The 16,824-nt window shown below is 32.1% G+C and overlaps 1 protein-coding gene across 1 annotated transcript in view; it reads left to right on the top strand.

Moving 5' to 3' along the window:
- Positions 1–5,882: 5,882 nt before the first annotated feature.
- Positions 5,883–16,824, top strand: part of LOC112685179 (chaoptin) — a 66,711-nt gene continuing 55,769 nt past the window's right edge. Inside the window, exon 1 of the mRNA XM_025556979.1 lies at positions 5,883–5,947. The gene's annotated coding sequence lies outside the window, so the exon portion shown is untranslated. The remainder of the gene's footprint in view (positions 5,948–16,824) is intronic.

The raw sequence follows: 16,824 nt of genomic DNA, 5'->3' as shown, positions 1-16,824 counted from the left end.
TCTCTCTCTCTCTCTCTCTCTCTCTCTCTCTCTCTCTCTCTCTCTCTCTATATATATATATATATATATATATATATATATTTCCCTCTCTCTTTCTGTCACGCTTTTTTTCCTTCTTGGACGCTGATGTTTTTATGAACTTTGTTCTCAGAAACTTAATTTGATAGGACGGACATTTAAAACACATTCCAAATACATTTTATTGCTTTTATCTTCGTTTTATACTGTACATCATTACCTACTACGGCCAGACGTCAAACTATTAGTATTCTAAATAAATAAATAATATTTTTTTTCTGTTTTGTAAATCACTTTATTAACCACAAACGCGTTACGCAATAGAAGTATATTATCAAGTTTAAAGTCAGTTTAGAACTGTAAAATATGGCACGTGATTGTTGAATCAGTAAGCGATTGTTATGTAATTTTCGTACTTTATACTCGAATTAAATCTTTATACAACCTGAATGAAACCAGTCCAAGATAGATTATTTTAAATTGTATCTATTCTATTCCGATTATATATGAACTATTGATTTTATTCTTGACTAACTGGAAACTTAAATTAAACAGAATATATTATCATTGCAGGTAGGATTTAATTTTAGTACTAATTTAAATTTTCATTATGTTATATTAATGTTACACACGTGTTTATCCGTGTCAAATTGAGAAAATAATATTATGTCTTAAAATATTTTGAAATGGGTTGTCTGGCCTTTTTCTTTTAAACCGGTAACCCACACTCCACCTGGAAGTGCCGTTGAATATTACTTCAAGTAACAGATTCTCTGGCCTTGAAGACCAACATCCGTCACAGGTCTAAGCACTTCAGACTATGTTCAAGTAGTTAGAATTAAATATGTTCAAATTATGTTTGTATTGATAATTTATTGTTTATTTATTTAATTTATCATACAATATTACAAATTTAATATCGAATTTTACTTTAAATAGTTTATAACTAATATAGTGAAAAAGCATTGGATAAATATAGGTTGATATTGATGATCAACAAAAGTAAGATGATATAGGGGATTCTGGGTGTTCTCCCCCTTAAAAAATCCTCCCTAACAACCCGCAATACATTAATTATATTTCCCTTAGAATGCAACCCTCAACACAGACAAACCTAACTAGAACCAGTACCCTCACTTTAAATTAATATTCTTTTTAATAACAAAACCATACCTTCCCCTTATAGTACACAGATAAACCTAACTAAAACATCCCCTTTATAATACAACTCTCAACACATGCAAATCTTATAAAAACCATGACCCTCCCCTTAAAATACAACTATTATTGCAGTGAAATAATATTACATGTATTACTGTTATCTGCGGATGGTGACGCGCAGCGGGGCTGGTGAGATGTATTTAGGTGAGTGGCGTGTGGTTTGAAACCACTGTTTAGGGAGGAGGATTATAGTTAGGATTGTCTGTGTTGGGTAAAGGTAAGATCATGTTTTTCAATGGGATTTTATATATTGCAGGTTACATTTAAGGGGAAGGTACTGGTTTGGTTAGGTTTTTTGTGTTAGGTAAAGGTAATGTCGTATTTCGTCAGTGAAAATAATAGTATTTTAAGGAAGGGTCATGGTTTATATTAGGTTTGTATGTGTTGAGAGTTGTATTCTAAGGGAAAGGTACTGGTTCTCGTTAGGTTTGTCTATGTTGAGAGTTGTATTTTAAGGGGAGATTTTATTTAGGTTTATCTGTGTACTATAAGGGGAAGGTCGTGTTTTGTAATTAAAATGAATATTAATTTAAGGTGAGGGTACTGGTTCTAGTTAGATTTGTCTGTGTTGAGGGTTGAATTCTAAGGTTAATATTATTAGTCTATTGCGGGTTGCTAGGTAGGACTTTTTAAGGGGGAGGACACCCAGAATCTCCTATATCATCCTACTAACAAACAGGGCAATAAAAGTGATTAAAATTTTTTACAGAACATTATTAAATTATTCACGATTTTATACAAATCGCAAATCTATCGGTTCCATAATTGACTGTATTTTTAATTTCGAGTGCATTTTTATTTTTACCTTTCAAACTATGAATCTATCAATAGAGAATATGATGGAAATATGTTTGAAGAAAATTGATAATTCACTTTGCGGTCTCCTTACAACTTAAATACATTTTAAAATATTCGCTAATTGTATTAGTTTAGTCATTGAATAATATGTAATAAAACGTAATATATATTTAGGTATATTCTTCACATTTACACAGCACTTAAACCTGTTGTTTTTTATACTTTTGATTTTTAAAAATGTGTACTTACATTAAATAACTGTATTACAAGTTTTAAGTGTATATACATATACACCACACACAAAATGATTACTATATGTTTCATTGATTTTATAATATACACGTGTAAATTATATTATAAAATAAATGTTTATATCAATAAATAAAAATGTTAATTAATGTAATTACTATACTGAAACCATATTATGTTAACATGATAAATATCACAGTATATTACTACTGTAGAGGAAATAAAGTTTGATTTAGTTTGAAAAATATAATTTTGTTTGTAAAACAGCATTCTTCTCTGATTTTGATAGAAGATTGTATTTATCATTTCAAAACAAAAAAAAAGTGCATATAACTATGTGGATATTTATACAATGATATAAATTAATTTGGGAAAAGTACTTAGTTGCTTTCAAATAAATTGGCTAAAAACTTTAAACCTACTTTTATAGCGTACACGTTATTACACTCGTATGTTATACAATCTAAATATAATGCGTAAAATTTAAGTTTGACAAGTACGAAAATCACATTTAAACTTTTTGTAAACGTTTTCTATGGAAAAAACTAGTACATTTACAAAGTTTAAATTTTAGTAGTCTGTGCAATGTACTATTTCTAACAACAAGGATAAATAATTTTATTAAAATTTCTAACTGACCCCGATTTCAAATCGAAAAAAAGTATTATTGTGTTGTACCTATTTCATTAAATATTTATAATACCACCTATATATATATATATTTCCATAACCTATGTGTTTATTTCATCTACATCTTTTGAGTTACAAAAACCCCTATTAAAAATTAAACCATTATAACAAAAAATTAAATTAAAGTTTAGTCTATCAATAAACAATTATAATATATGATAAAATATACGTACGTTAAACGTTTTCAAATTATATTATTTACAATGAAATTAGGTTTATTTTTAAATTCAATTTCCAACTCTATAATTTTTTATTTTTATTATAAGCGAGTGCATGACATATACTTCAATGGTGTACTTTAATTATATCTATAAATGGAACTGTTTGCGTACTAGCTATTAGGTCGGATTAGGAAGATTTATATTTTTTATCCATAATCCAATGTTAAAAATGAATTGGCTCTCACAAATATATAAATACCTCGTGATTGAACGTAAATATTAGCATAAAATAATTTTTATTAACCTAGCTACGATTATTTTTACGGATACCTACGATACGGAGTCTACATTTCGAGAGAAAAAAAAATAATAAAACTTTGAATCCAAATGGCAGACGAAGGATAAAAAAAGGGATCACTGTAAAGCCACGGACATATAAATCTTTAATGACAAATTTCTTTTTCGCTTGACTCGGTGAGCTTATTTTATTTGCCTGAATACATATGTGGGTGGGTGTACGTTGTCGTTATCATATACATATATATTTAAATTAAATCCTCCAGCGGGCGATAAATAAATCGACCACCGCGTGCCATAACATTGATACGTGAAAAATCGAACACGTGGGCACGTGCAGTTTTCCTATTGCCGATCATAGAAATGTACATTTCAATATTTTTATGGCAATCTGTAGCGTACCTAACTGATAGCACTCGACGCGTAGTATCGAAACAACTCGCGGTCTACCGGTCAAGACAATTATTTTTTACAAAGGTACCGACGGCTATGAGAAACTAATTTCCATTATAACATAAACAATGAGTATATATGTCGTAATAAAATATACATTTGCGTAGATGATGAATTCGTTTTGGATGTAATATTTATTTTGATACACCATGACGTCATCATATTTGGATCTGTGCCGCTTCGTACAGACGCCTTCAAAACTGTTATTCCAATCTAATGAACCGGTGAACGAATTTGATGACACTAAAAGACACTATATGATTACCTACGTACAAAATCATCTAGATTTTGTTATTTACGCAATCGTTAAACTAATGTATTGGTTCATTTGTAAATGTTACGGCTTGCTAGAATGTAAGAAGTTGAGCTAGGTCACAAAATACTGATATATTTGATACATTTTTACCCTACACTTTTAAAACCTGACTTCGCATTAGTTATGGTAATTCTCCTTATCCAATAGATGTGTGTACATACTTTTTAATATATGAATCAAATAGACGTGATTATTTTCCGGAAGGACAACGTGTCAACATATATATTTAAGTCCAAATAGAGAAATGCCCTATTCAACTGACGAATTTCGAATTATTTCGGATCCGCTGCTTATAATGCGAGATATTTTAACTTTTATTTGGATTGGATACTTATATTTTTATCGAAGGATGACAAAAAACTGTTTAGGAGTTGGTTAATGATGAACAGAAAAAGAAAAAGTAACAAATATGATGATAACAAGAGAAGCTACCTATAGCTCTCTCCTTATTTTTGTCGAAAATGTACCGCCGTCACCACGGCTCATTTTGAAATGGGGTTTGTGACGTTATTGATATGTATGCGGACGAAAGCGAACGATGAAAGTGGAAATAAATTCATGTAATAGCAATAATAATAATAATAATATGTATGCAATGATGAAACTACCAGATACGCATCCGCCCGCAATGATAGAGGAAACGTTTTCCTAAAAAAAAAAAAATAAATAAATATGATTTTTATTAATCACGTGTCGAGCAGATCAATATTTTAAACGACAGAGATTTTTTTTTCCCACTCACATGCTCCATGGGATAGTTTTACAAATGTGTCCAATTAACGTTGTAAGCCTTGCTGGTGAGATTGGGAGGGACTGGGACGATGGTTGAGGGATGGACGTATTACCGGTGACGGTGTTTGGGACCGATGTATGCTAAATATTAAACGGGTAAAATATAAATTGTCAAAATGCGTGGCCTGTCTAAAGACGACCGCTTATAAAACGTATAATAACGGGACAAAAAGGAGGAAAAATATCGGTATTGAGTGATAATATTTCGTTGTATTAGAGCATATAAGATTTATTCGTATAGATCTGAAAGCAAGATAAGTCGTCGAATTCGGAAAATGATTCTGAGTTGAGATTTGTTGTAAGTTTAGATACTAACATTATTTAAAGTACGTAATATACGATAGAATAGAGTGATATATTTGTATCGTTAATATATTCACGAATATAATAAATTTTACTGAACTATAAACTTAAAGTCCTTTTTTAAAAAAAAAAAAAATCGGATGAAATCATCCGATTTTTTAAAACTAGTTAAATTGTTTTGTGATAGCTCTGTACTCATTTTTTTCATTCAAAAAAAAAAAATAAATAAATAAAAATATACTCATTCTTTTAACAGCAATGTAAATGATCGTTGGACGAAATTCAACATTATTTTCGAGTTATTTTCTGGTTTTCTTTACACATAGAAAAAAAAAAAAAACTACATAGAAAATTTAATAATGACTTGTTTAAAGTACCATCCGTGTTCAATTTTCGATCTTCAAAGTTGCAGCAAAAAACTTTTGTTGCAAATTTTTCCATCCCAAACTTTGGCTACAGAATAATAAATAAATATGAAAAACATCATTGTAAAACCGATACATTCCTCGCTTGGTTCAAAACTTTAATTTCGCAAATTATAACATAATTATACAGTAGTTATTCTGTTATATTTTCTGTTTCAGAGAGTAGAAAATATCAACAGATTCTGGGAACTCATTATGCGTTTACCAAAGTCACAAAAAGACGAGTAAGTAAAAACGATACTCCTTTTCGGTAATCGGATGGTTATAAGTACATCTGCCTCATTATAGCAAGCACAGCTTATCTTTTAGGACATCTCAAGAACGTTTCTGCGCTCGCCTAAAATTTTTATTATAACGTATATATTGCACGTTTGTTTAATATTATCGGAATGCTTATGGTCGATTTGAAATCGCCGCGAAACCATAAGGTTTTCGAATGATTATTTATTTTTTGTTCTCACGACCAGACAGAAAGATAACTGGAACATAGGCGAGAAATATTGTAGCAAAAAGGGCGAAAAGGTAATTCGCTCGTAATAAAATGATGTCATACGTTACGCGCGTGACGTGCAGCACCGACTAGTGGAGACCGCTTCCGGAATTCGTCAAGAATCCTACACGCGTTTTATCGTGGAGGTTTGGGGGTGCATTGTATCAGTGGGCACGCGGCGTACCGATGCCAAAAGGAATTCGCCAGAAATGTAGCATTTGGCACGCGTAAACTACGAGCGCACTCGTCGATGATGGGCAACAGCCGCGTACCGGTGATCCGCGTTGAGTGCACAAAACCACTACTATTGTTACCACCGTTATTATTATAATTATTATGCCGATAACATACGACCGTCGATGGTGACAAAGGGGACGCGCAGCTCATGACGACACCGTGGCGGTTCTGCGACCAGTCGTTTATGCCTTTCCAACAACCATTTACTTTCGGCCGTACGTCTGTACGTGCATACATGTAAATGTACAATCGGTATGGACCGTGCGTAAAGGCTTTGTGCCCGGTGGCGATAGCCTTTCCATCGGATTTTGGTGTACACTCGTACAGCCGCGTTCGTCCGCCTGATTGCGATCCGATTGGTATTTAGGTACACAACGCACACGTCGATTGTTTCATAAATGTTCGTATGTATTCGGGCAAACATATTGTTGATTGACGACTTTACCTTTCTACCGGGTTCGGGTTAGGATTCAATCGCACTCGTCTAGCAGGTATGCTTTCTTAAATATACTCCCATTTATCCGTGCTTGACTATGCATTTTTTCAAACTCTTAGAAAATGTGTTCCGTAAAAAATACGTTTTTCGATATATCGATTTTTTCCAATCTTTAAAATGTATCCCGTGACAGCAACCACTTCTTTTTTTTTTTTTTAATGGCTACACTATTTTTTTTTTCAGGTAATGATTTAGTAATTTTTTCTAGAACTGTTTAAAAAGTATCAAATAATTAGAATATTGATAATAGCCAACATCTATCGATATAAATTTATATGCCTACACATAGTATCTATTTTGTGTAGATAAGCAAGAACCAATTTAAAAATTATAATTATCATTTGGGTATCCTTGAAGCTCTAACGATAAGATTAGACGATCGATATTCTGATTATTGTACGCTCTGTATATGCAAATTTAAACTATTTCGAAAGTATTGACCCAAATGTTTATGATCATAATACATGAAAAATTCTAATATAAAAATCAAAATTATTATACACCTGCAAAAACATGGTGTTCCAATTCGGAAAAAAATAATACAAAATTCGTTATTACCGTGCTACGATAATGATCAAATAATAACAATCTATGCATTGGAAAACACTGCGTTGCATCGTACATTCTCCACTGTATAAAGGTTGAAAAAAAAGAAAGAGTGCATGACTCGAGTATAAAAAGAGGTTGAGCATGCTTTGAAAAACCACTCCGTGCTATAATAATGTTATTATACGACGTGTTACAACGTGGCACTCCGATACGCGTCTGGCCTTCATGATCGTCGCACCGCCCCGGCTACACCGTATTGCACCTGAAAACTTTATTACTCACTACTCAAATTATATTTACGAACACGTTCGACCGCTGTACACTCAAACTTTTCACGGAGAATCGCACGGCTCTTGGTGCTTCGATGATTCCGACGGAGAAAATGTCACTCGAAACGGATACGCCTGCAAGTGTTTTTCTCGCGTTTACAGCTAAAATATAATCGCCGAAAGAGACACGATGACGTGGTCGTAACGTAACGCGCGCATGTCAAGTGCCACGACCGAAATCGATTCGGTGTGCATCGGTAAACGACGAAAAAATTGTGCATTGTCACACGACATACCAACTCGTGCTTTCGACAAAGCAGTAATAGTGGCTATGATTAGTTTATATATATATATATATATATAATACAATTATTTATTTTTTCAGCGCATTAGGATATTGCAAAACTTACTCGAGTGCTTCTTAAAAGTTCCGTCGAAATAAATTATCTTTATTGTCCGACTATAGTTGTTTTTCATAAAACAGCATTTCGTCATTCATAAAAACTATTTTACTCTGCAGCTGGTACAAAGTATTATGTGCGGTGTGTACGTTGTATTAAATATTTCAAACCGATTGTGTAAATATAAACATCGAATTCGAACGAATGATTCCCCCGTAGAGTCAATAGATAAAAAGTGAACCGTAGTACGAAAAATCGGTAAATAATTTAGCCCCAGAATACTAGTTTACACACATAATAAAATGTACGCATCGAACAGAGAACAAGCGGTTTACTAGTAAACGATTTACCGTCAGTTTACACTGGGTAATTTAATCATGTAAAATCGTCGAAAATGCTGTTTAATTTTTTTTGTTTCCGACGATGATATCACGAAAACGTACCATAAATGATATCATAATTGTCGTAGTAGTTAGCAAGTGCGACATGCTGTTTTCACGTAACGTTCGCGTGCACGGTGATCGACGACGGCCGTCGGGTTGGCTATTAGGATGAATGTTACGAATATAATGTCTGAATAATATACACGCGGCGGCAGACGATTATGCGCCGGTCAACGGTGTCATCAGTTAACGAGGGTCGCGTAAATGCCGTGCGAAAAATACGAATTTCCCGTGCTTGGAAAAAAAAACCGTCGCCAAAATGAGACGCCATAGAATAATACGTTGGTAAACAGTCGTTGAGCGATGGCGTTTAAATAAAATTTGTACAAAAATGTCATCGAGTTTTCGCATGCCCGCGCACTGTATTCATATGCGATCCACGTCTTTGTATCCACATCGAACACGACCTGTTATTTTCGGGTCCAGGACAATATTCTTATGTTAACCAGTGTTCGAAACCCGGCGCGGTTTTCAAAATATTTCTCGATACATTCTCACGGTCGGTTTTTTTTTTCAAACACGCATAATTATTTGTTTCGCATATGCGTTTCAATTCTCCCGAATCGATATTTCACCCGTCGAATTCGTTCGTCCGTCAACTATTGCGAACGCTGCATTCCCGGCTAACCGTACAAATACGTTTCTCTTTCCGAACGAAACATACGAAACCTATCCGACCGTAAATACGTTTTCATCCCGGTTAACCGACGGACTTCGGTGTGTTCGCGTGCATTGGTCCGCGCGAGGTTTTGAACATTCGACGCAACGGTTTTACGTCTGTGGCTATACCCACCAATATATAATATTTGAATGCGCGGACATTTGTTCGATAAGCGTTGACGGATGTGTGACGGGACATAATCCACAGTTTTTGTGATGTACGTTTTCGGTCCTGATGATTCCGAACACAGTTCGTTAAACAGTAAACCCGTACGCTCTCGTGCGCCTCGGTGATACGTATTTTTATGGCATTTATTCCGTGTTCTTGTTTGTTTATTTATTTATTTTTTTTTTTTTTTTTTGTTTCTTATTGATTTATTTATTTTTGTTTTTTACTAACGATATTATGAATTCGTAAAAAAAAACCCCATAATACATATGAGTGCAACGCTTAGCGGCGGTGCGGCTGCGGGTTCGCCTAAATTGTTTTGGTCGGAAATAAAAATAGATTTTTATGTGTAAGCGACATAAATAAATAACATCCTGTGGCCGTCAATGTTAAGAATTGCTTTTCCTCGGTGGTTTGTGTACGCGACTAGCACGAAGTGAATACGATTTATATTACATGATATACGTACACATGTTGTACCGTTAAATCGCTGATTATAAAAACTTACTGGTAGTAAGCGTCGAAATCGTTAGAGCTTTTCGCAAGGACTAGTAACGGAACAGGGCGAGAACCAAACGGCGGCCGCGTACGGCGTACGCGTAACTTATCGTTCAAGAACTCTTCAGCCAATAATCGACTTCTCGTAATAGCGTAATATTATAATGATAATCATAATAACAATAGTCATAATGGATAACAGTCATTGACTTGTAAGTAACCGCGGACGTATTCAGTATTGCGTTTAGTCCAGATAAATCTTACTAGATAGGTACATTTTTATCTTCTATTTCATCAATATGAGTAGAAAATATGTTATCTGAACCGTCGTCCAAGACAAATAATGAAATTATCTGGATAGATTTTAGATTCAGAATCGAGCGAGGATTGTAACGATTTTACTATATAAGTTTTTGTTTTATGTACATATTTTGTGTTTGTCGTTTAACCTTTTGGAGCAGTAAAAGTGCTTTAATTTTCAAATGAAGGGATGGTTTCCGATAGAAAATTACAACTAGTTGATATCTTGGAGGTCAAAAGTAAAAATGTTCAGTAGTTTTCGTACGTGTTAGGAATAAAAAAACAATAAAATACTAAATAGAAACAGAAATAAATGATACAATTTTTCAGTAAAGTCTTTGTTTATTTATCAAATATTTTTTTAATATTTTTTTATTTTTATTTTTTTTTTATTAAGAAAGAACATCTAAAATCTATAAAATTTCTTGTACAATAATTACATTTCATAAAAAAAGAAGAGAATATAAAATTGATGGCGAATATTATGGTTGGGAAGTTATACATTGATAACAACCTGCACATGCGTTAGTTGTTGACTATTGATTGTTAATGTAAAAGGTTCCAACTCTATTTTCTTTTTAGTCTTCGTCGAAGGTTATCGAGTAATGTTTGAGATGATCATTTTTTGATTAATGGGTTAGTGTGTGATTGGAATTTATTATGAAATCTGGTGTAGTATGTTTTAGAGATTTGATTTAAAGTTTGTATTTTTAAGTCTTTGTGGAGGTTGGAGTTTGTTATATACCAAGGAGCAGAAGAAACTAGAGTGAGACGGATGGAGTGGAAGGCTTGCATTGATCCGGTGTTGGAGAGTTTTGTGACTCTCCATAATTGGATGCCTTAGGTTCATAGCGGCCTAAGTAGAGACTTATCGAATATTAGGTACTTAATATTAGTTATTTGATACTTTTATGGACATCTGAATACCGAATATTTATATAAATAACTTTAACAGATTTCTTAATACCATGAATATAGTTAGTATTATTTATTAGTATGAATAATGATAATTTTGTATATTTAATTCCATTTATTTCAATTTTGCTCAATAAGAAAAAAAGTATGCATTATTAAAAAAAATAATATGTTGTTTTTTTTTTTTTTTATATACCAAATTTTATGGTGTGTAAGATATAATTTATTATTCAAATGTTTTTTAGAAATAACATTTATTTAACTTATGAAGTTATATAAATCATAACTTGATTTACAATTTAGATGTGTTGAAAATTATCTGATAAAATCGATTAGTGTTTTGTGATACATTTGTTCGTGTTGTGTGAGATATCAATCTAAAAAAAAAAATTATTTTTATCTAACTAACAAATGCTGATTTATATCTTTATCTAGAATATAGATTCTAATATACTAGTTATATAATATAAAATATAATATTTATAATAATTTAACTAACTAGATCCTAGATAGTTAAATTATTATGTATCTTTTATCTTCATTTGGATATATATTCTACCAATAATACGTTATCATTGTACATATATAATATATTAAAAAAATTATCATTTTACAACAATGAATATACTCGTATTACATGCATTATGTTATCAACAAATCGAGCCAATAACATATTTAAACATATTTAAATATTGGTTCATGATTCCTTGTTGTGTATATTTATTTTTTATTTATTTTTATAACTAAAAATACACCAGTGGAAAGAGTTCTGTAATAATTGTGTGATGATTTTTTAAATATAAATTAAAATATACTAAATTATCACCGATAATTGTCACAGAATATTTGAAAAAAAGTAGTTAGGATTTATTTACACACATTTTATTATTATTATTGTTTTTACTTTGATTTTATTTTTAATCGCTGATGAAAAATAGGTTCAACAATAGGGGACTGCGTAACATATATGTTTTTTTTTAATTTCATGAGTACACGGCTGTACATAGTTTCCCCAATAAAGGATTGCTCAATTAGAGCTCTTAATACATGTAAATTTACGGAATTCATGTGTCACGTGTAAAATCCAAAATAAAAACGTATATCCTTAACTTAATACTGTACTATTAATATTTTATTAAAACTTCAAGTGTAAAACATAAAATTACTAATTTTACCATTGTAAAAATGGATATATATTTTGGATAAACATGTATTTCACGTATACACGTGAATTCCGTGACACGTGTTTTAAGAGCTCTATGCTCAATAAATATCTCACGGGAAAATACCAAAGTAGCAACTGAATTTGTTACAATTTATCATTATTATTATATGCTGTTCTGTTATTCAACATTTAATGTAATCCGTTTTATTAATTTTTTTTTTTCTTTTAAAAACCATTAAAATGGAAAACCCATACTTACATTTTCCTTTACAATAATAATAATGTACCGACTAATTGAAAAAAAATAATGATGACTTATATCATTGTGATTTGTATTATTTCTATTTGGCTTCTTTTCAAACCCCAATAAAGTATTTGGCACGTGTATAGGAAAAACGTTATAGATCACTGGTATTATACATTTCTTGACAGTCATGCCTTGCTATAAGTTAGTTTTGTGATTAGATTTTTCGCACGATAGTTTTTGAATAAAATTATTGTCCGCAACGAATAGCATTTGCGAGTTTCAAGTTCAAGTATGAAACTAACAGAATTACATCGGATGTATAAAATATATTTTTATTAAGAGAAATCGAATATTTCTGCACGTATTCGAATCCGGGTCTCAACTCGGAATGCATGTCGTCAACCACAGTTAATTAGCTTGGTCCTACTTAAACGGCATAATCAACACTAATATTCCTCACGTAAAACACACACGAAATCAATAAACGTGTTCAAATGTTATTAGTTCCACATTTCTAAAGATATAACCACATATACCAAAATTATTACAATACATTGGCATGTGCGCATAACGCAATGATCCTTCTGTATATTTAGATTTGATCGACTTATTAGTGAACTCCGTTTTGACGTAAATCATACGCAGTTGTTGATTAGTACTAATAGTGTTGTGTGCAATGAAAGAAAATTTATGAATCGATGTAATTAATATGTACCATGATAAAATCGAGAGATATTCATGCTTATTAACGTCCCACGCGTATACGATTCACCAAACGTTTCCAAATTAATTATGCAAAACGAGAATGCTGTTAACTTCAAATTAAAAAGCTGGATACAAATAAAAACAACAATTTATTCTTAAAATTATCACGTTACTTGGTGTTTCATTAAACGTTTATAAAAAGAAATCTTCCCTACACTAAGCTACTTTATTCGCAATAATTTAAACGTTTTATACATTTAGCACGAAAAAGCAATTAAAAAGTTCAACTTTACTCTTGTTTACCTGGTGGTATTAGTTTATAGTTACTTTTTTTCTTTCTTTTTTTCTTTTGCTCAAAATTACGTTAATATCATTAAAAATATTTACGTGATCAGTTAAATACTACTTTATGCACATTCTATATTTAAGTATAATATAAATTATTTTTTTTTAATTAATAATTTGCTTTTTCATAATAGGTATGACCCTTTTTTTAAACTTAAATAAATTGAAAAAGGCTTTATGAATAATCACTGAATTTATATTTAAATTTTAGAATTTATTCAGAAAACAAAAAAGTATTAATCAAATATTTATAACTATTCAAATTATTATTTTAAAAATGAACAGTATAATTAAAAAATTTAATAAAATTAAGTTATTTCGATATGCGTGCCATAAGTCAAATTATTTGGGTATTACCATTATTATTACTATTATTATTATAATTTTAAGTTACTCTTAAGTCATGTATGCATTCATAATTTATTCAAGCAGATTTAGATCTTTTCAAATACAAGCTTTGCGTCTATGAATATATATAATATGTATTTAAAAGAATTTTAACAGAAAGCCAAATAATGAACTGTTGTTTTTTGACGAATTAACTGGAAATCGTATATCCAATCAATATAACGGTTTTTCATAATATCTTCCCATCATCCTATGTGCGTTTCAAGATTATTTTAACGTTTGACTTGTGAATGAACTTACAAAAATATAATTTAAAATTGTATAATTATCGCAGTTGTATGAGTTAAATTATCTTTCGACTCCTAACAATTATTCTACAATGTTATTAATGAATTCAACTTCAACAAAGAATATATTTTTATTTTCCTTACGTGTGACAAATACGCTAAAAATAAAAAGGAAACCTAAAAATACTGAGAAATGTTCTAAAATATGTTTAAAGTGAATAGATAACAAAGAAAACAATTAGATATGAAAATTAGCAGAAGCGCAGTTTGTACAGTGAAGAACACGGCGACATGTATAGGCAATTCTTCTACATAAATGCCTGCGAAAGTTGTTTTTTCTACGTGAACAATGTTCACTGAACATAGTGGTCAGAGTTGAGATTATCTAAATAATGATTTGATTGTCCTTTGTCGTTAATTTACTTACGGCTTAGTTATTCTCATATTTTCTATACATTTTGTAGAAAATATGATATATATTTTAATTTAGTACTTCAGTGCTGATGCGTTTTTTGATTATAGGCATATGTGTATTTTATGTTTTGCTAATATAAAATACAGAAAATAACAATCGACGTTTTCCAAATTTCACGGAATGTTAATTTTTTCTTCTAAAACTATGAATGTTTATTATACAATTTAAACGTTAAAACCAATTATATACAAGCGATAGCGAGCAATTGAGAGATCACTAAAATAAACATCATCAAACTATGAAATCATGTTTCCAAAATATTCTTAGTATTTTGGATAATCAAGTATACATTATCGCTTCAAAACGTCCACTCGAAATAATATCCATTCTTAAATCACGAACAACTAATATTTGTAAACGTGTAACGATGATCATATGTATGATTCAGTTTCAATTTGATTGAAATAAAATATCACAGTCGCCTCAATTACCATTTTATCTATTTTGGGGAATTAAGCATGTGTTCAATAATAAACGGATATCACAATTGAATAAATGTGATGAACATATATTTTACAACGGTATCAGTAATGGTATATAAATACGTGAATTCGAATAATCCATAGTCAATCAGAGTGAACACTTTATTTATAATTAAAACGTAATTTATCGCACTTATATTTTATATACCATTGATCAGCGAAATATGAAATACTACCATAGTACAGTACATGGTAATGGACAAAGCATCTACAGTGGTTTTATTCTAACGCGATGTGTATCTGACGACTAAAAGAATTACGTACGGATACTATATAATCGATTTTGATATTATAACAGGGGCTTTTAGCATTTTACTGATGATTAAAAACATAAATTTTTCTACAGTTAAACAGCACGGAAATAGTAAGTAATTGGGCGGTAAAATTCCCTCGGATATAGGTTCGAACACGAAAAAAAAAAAAAAGAGCGATAGAATTAATTCTTTACATATTTTTTTTTTCGTATTCATTAATAAAACTATGACGAATATGTACTCGGATTATGCTTCAATAATTCCGTACGGGTATCAGAACACTCGCGTGGCGAACAAAGTACATAATACTCCCCGAGCACACGAGCACATGGGTTATTCATAAGGAACATCCGTGTTTTCATTATGAAATCGGACGCGTACGCATTATCCAATCGTGTCCGACGAACATAATTAGCATAAAAATGATTAATAAAATGGTGGCAGTACAATAATCGTGGCGCACGAAAGTTATTGTCCCGCGAACGTTTTGCCGCATTCGAATATTTCACCCTTCGTCCTGGCGCACGGCGCGCGCAATGGAGCACATAAATCCGAGCCCTGATCGTGGTATCGTTGTACGTCGAGTGCGCTCGCACCTACGACGGCGGTGCATTAATTGTGCGCGTTGCCGTGTCGCGCTGTTATTTACGACGGACAAAAGGGCAATAACAATAACCGGCCGATAAACGACATAAACATACACGCGCGCACATATGCGTACGTTTACCGACGCGTGTGCGCAACTACAGGAAAAGGACGTGCGACGATGAGGAAGAGCTCATTGTACGCTTATATATATATATATGTATACATCGTTTTGTCCGACTGGAATGTCAGACAGATGTTTGAACGGTCGTTCGGCGGTACAGCGGGAACAGAGGGGACGGACGGGCGTCGAAGAGATGAAAATAACGTTCGCGTACACGCACGTGCACGACGCACATATTTTTATGTATGACGTGCGCGCGCGTGTCTTGGTCGGAATCCGATGGAAAGGACAGCTGTTTGCGTAAAAGACTATATACACATACATAATATATTTACGCGATCGATACCGATATTATGTTCGTGTATTCGCGTGTGTGTGCTTGCGTATAAATCGCAGAGGTGGTGTCGAGCATTTCAGGGCCGTATGTTTAAACCTCTGAGCCAAAGCAAGGGCATGGTTTAGCGCCGGTTTTTGATGGGGGAAGTGTCTGAAGAATGTGCCGTTTGTGTGAAGAACGAAATTATGTTACGCGCACGAGCGGTGCAAACGCTTACATCAAGATTGTTATACATAAGCGTGTACTTGTATAATTATATGTGCGTGTTGGTGTGTATTCAAATTAAGACAAACGGAACATTTGGTTTAAACGGCATCAGA

The sequence above is a fragment of the Sipha flava genome, unplaced genomic scaffold (assembly GCF_003268045.1).
Source record: "Sipha flava isolate LNK unplaced genomic scaffold, YSA_version1 268_pilon_pilon, whole genome shotgun sequence".
NCBI lineage: Eukaryota > Metazoa > Arthropoda > Insecta > Hemiptera > Aphididae > Sipha > Sipha flava.
The sequence above is the reverse complement of the archived record's forward strand: the minus strand, read 5'-3'. Positions and strand labels throughout refer to the sequence as shown.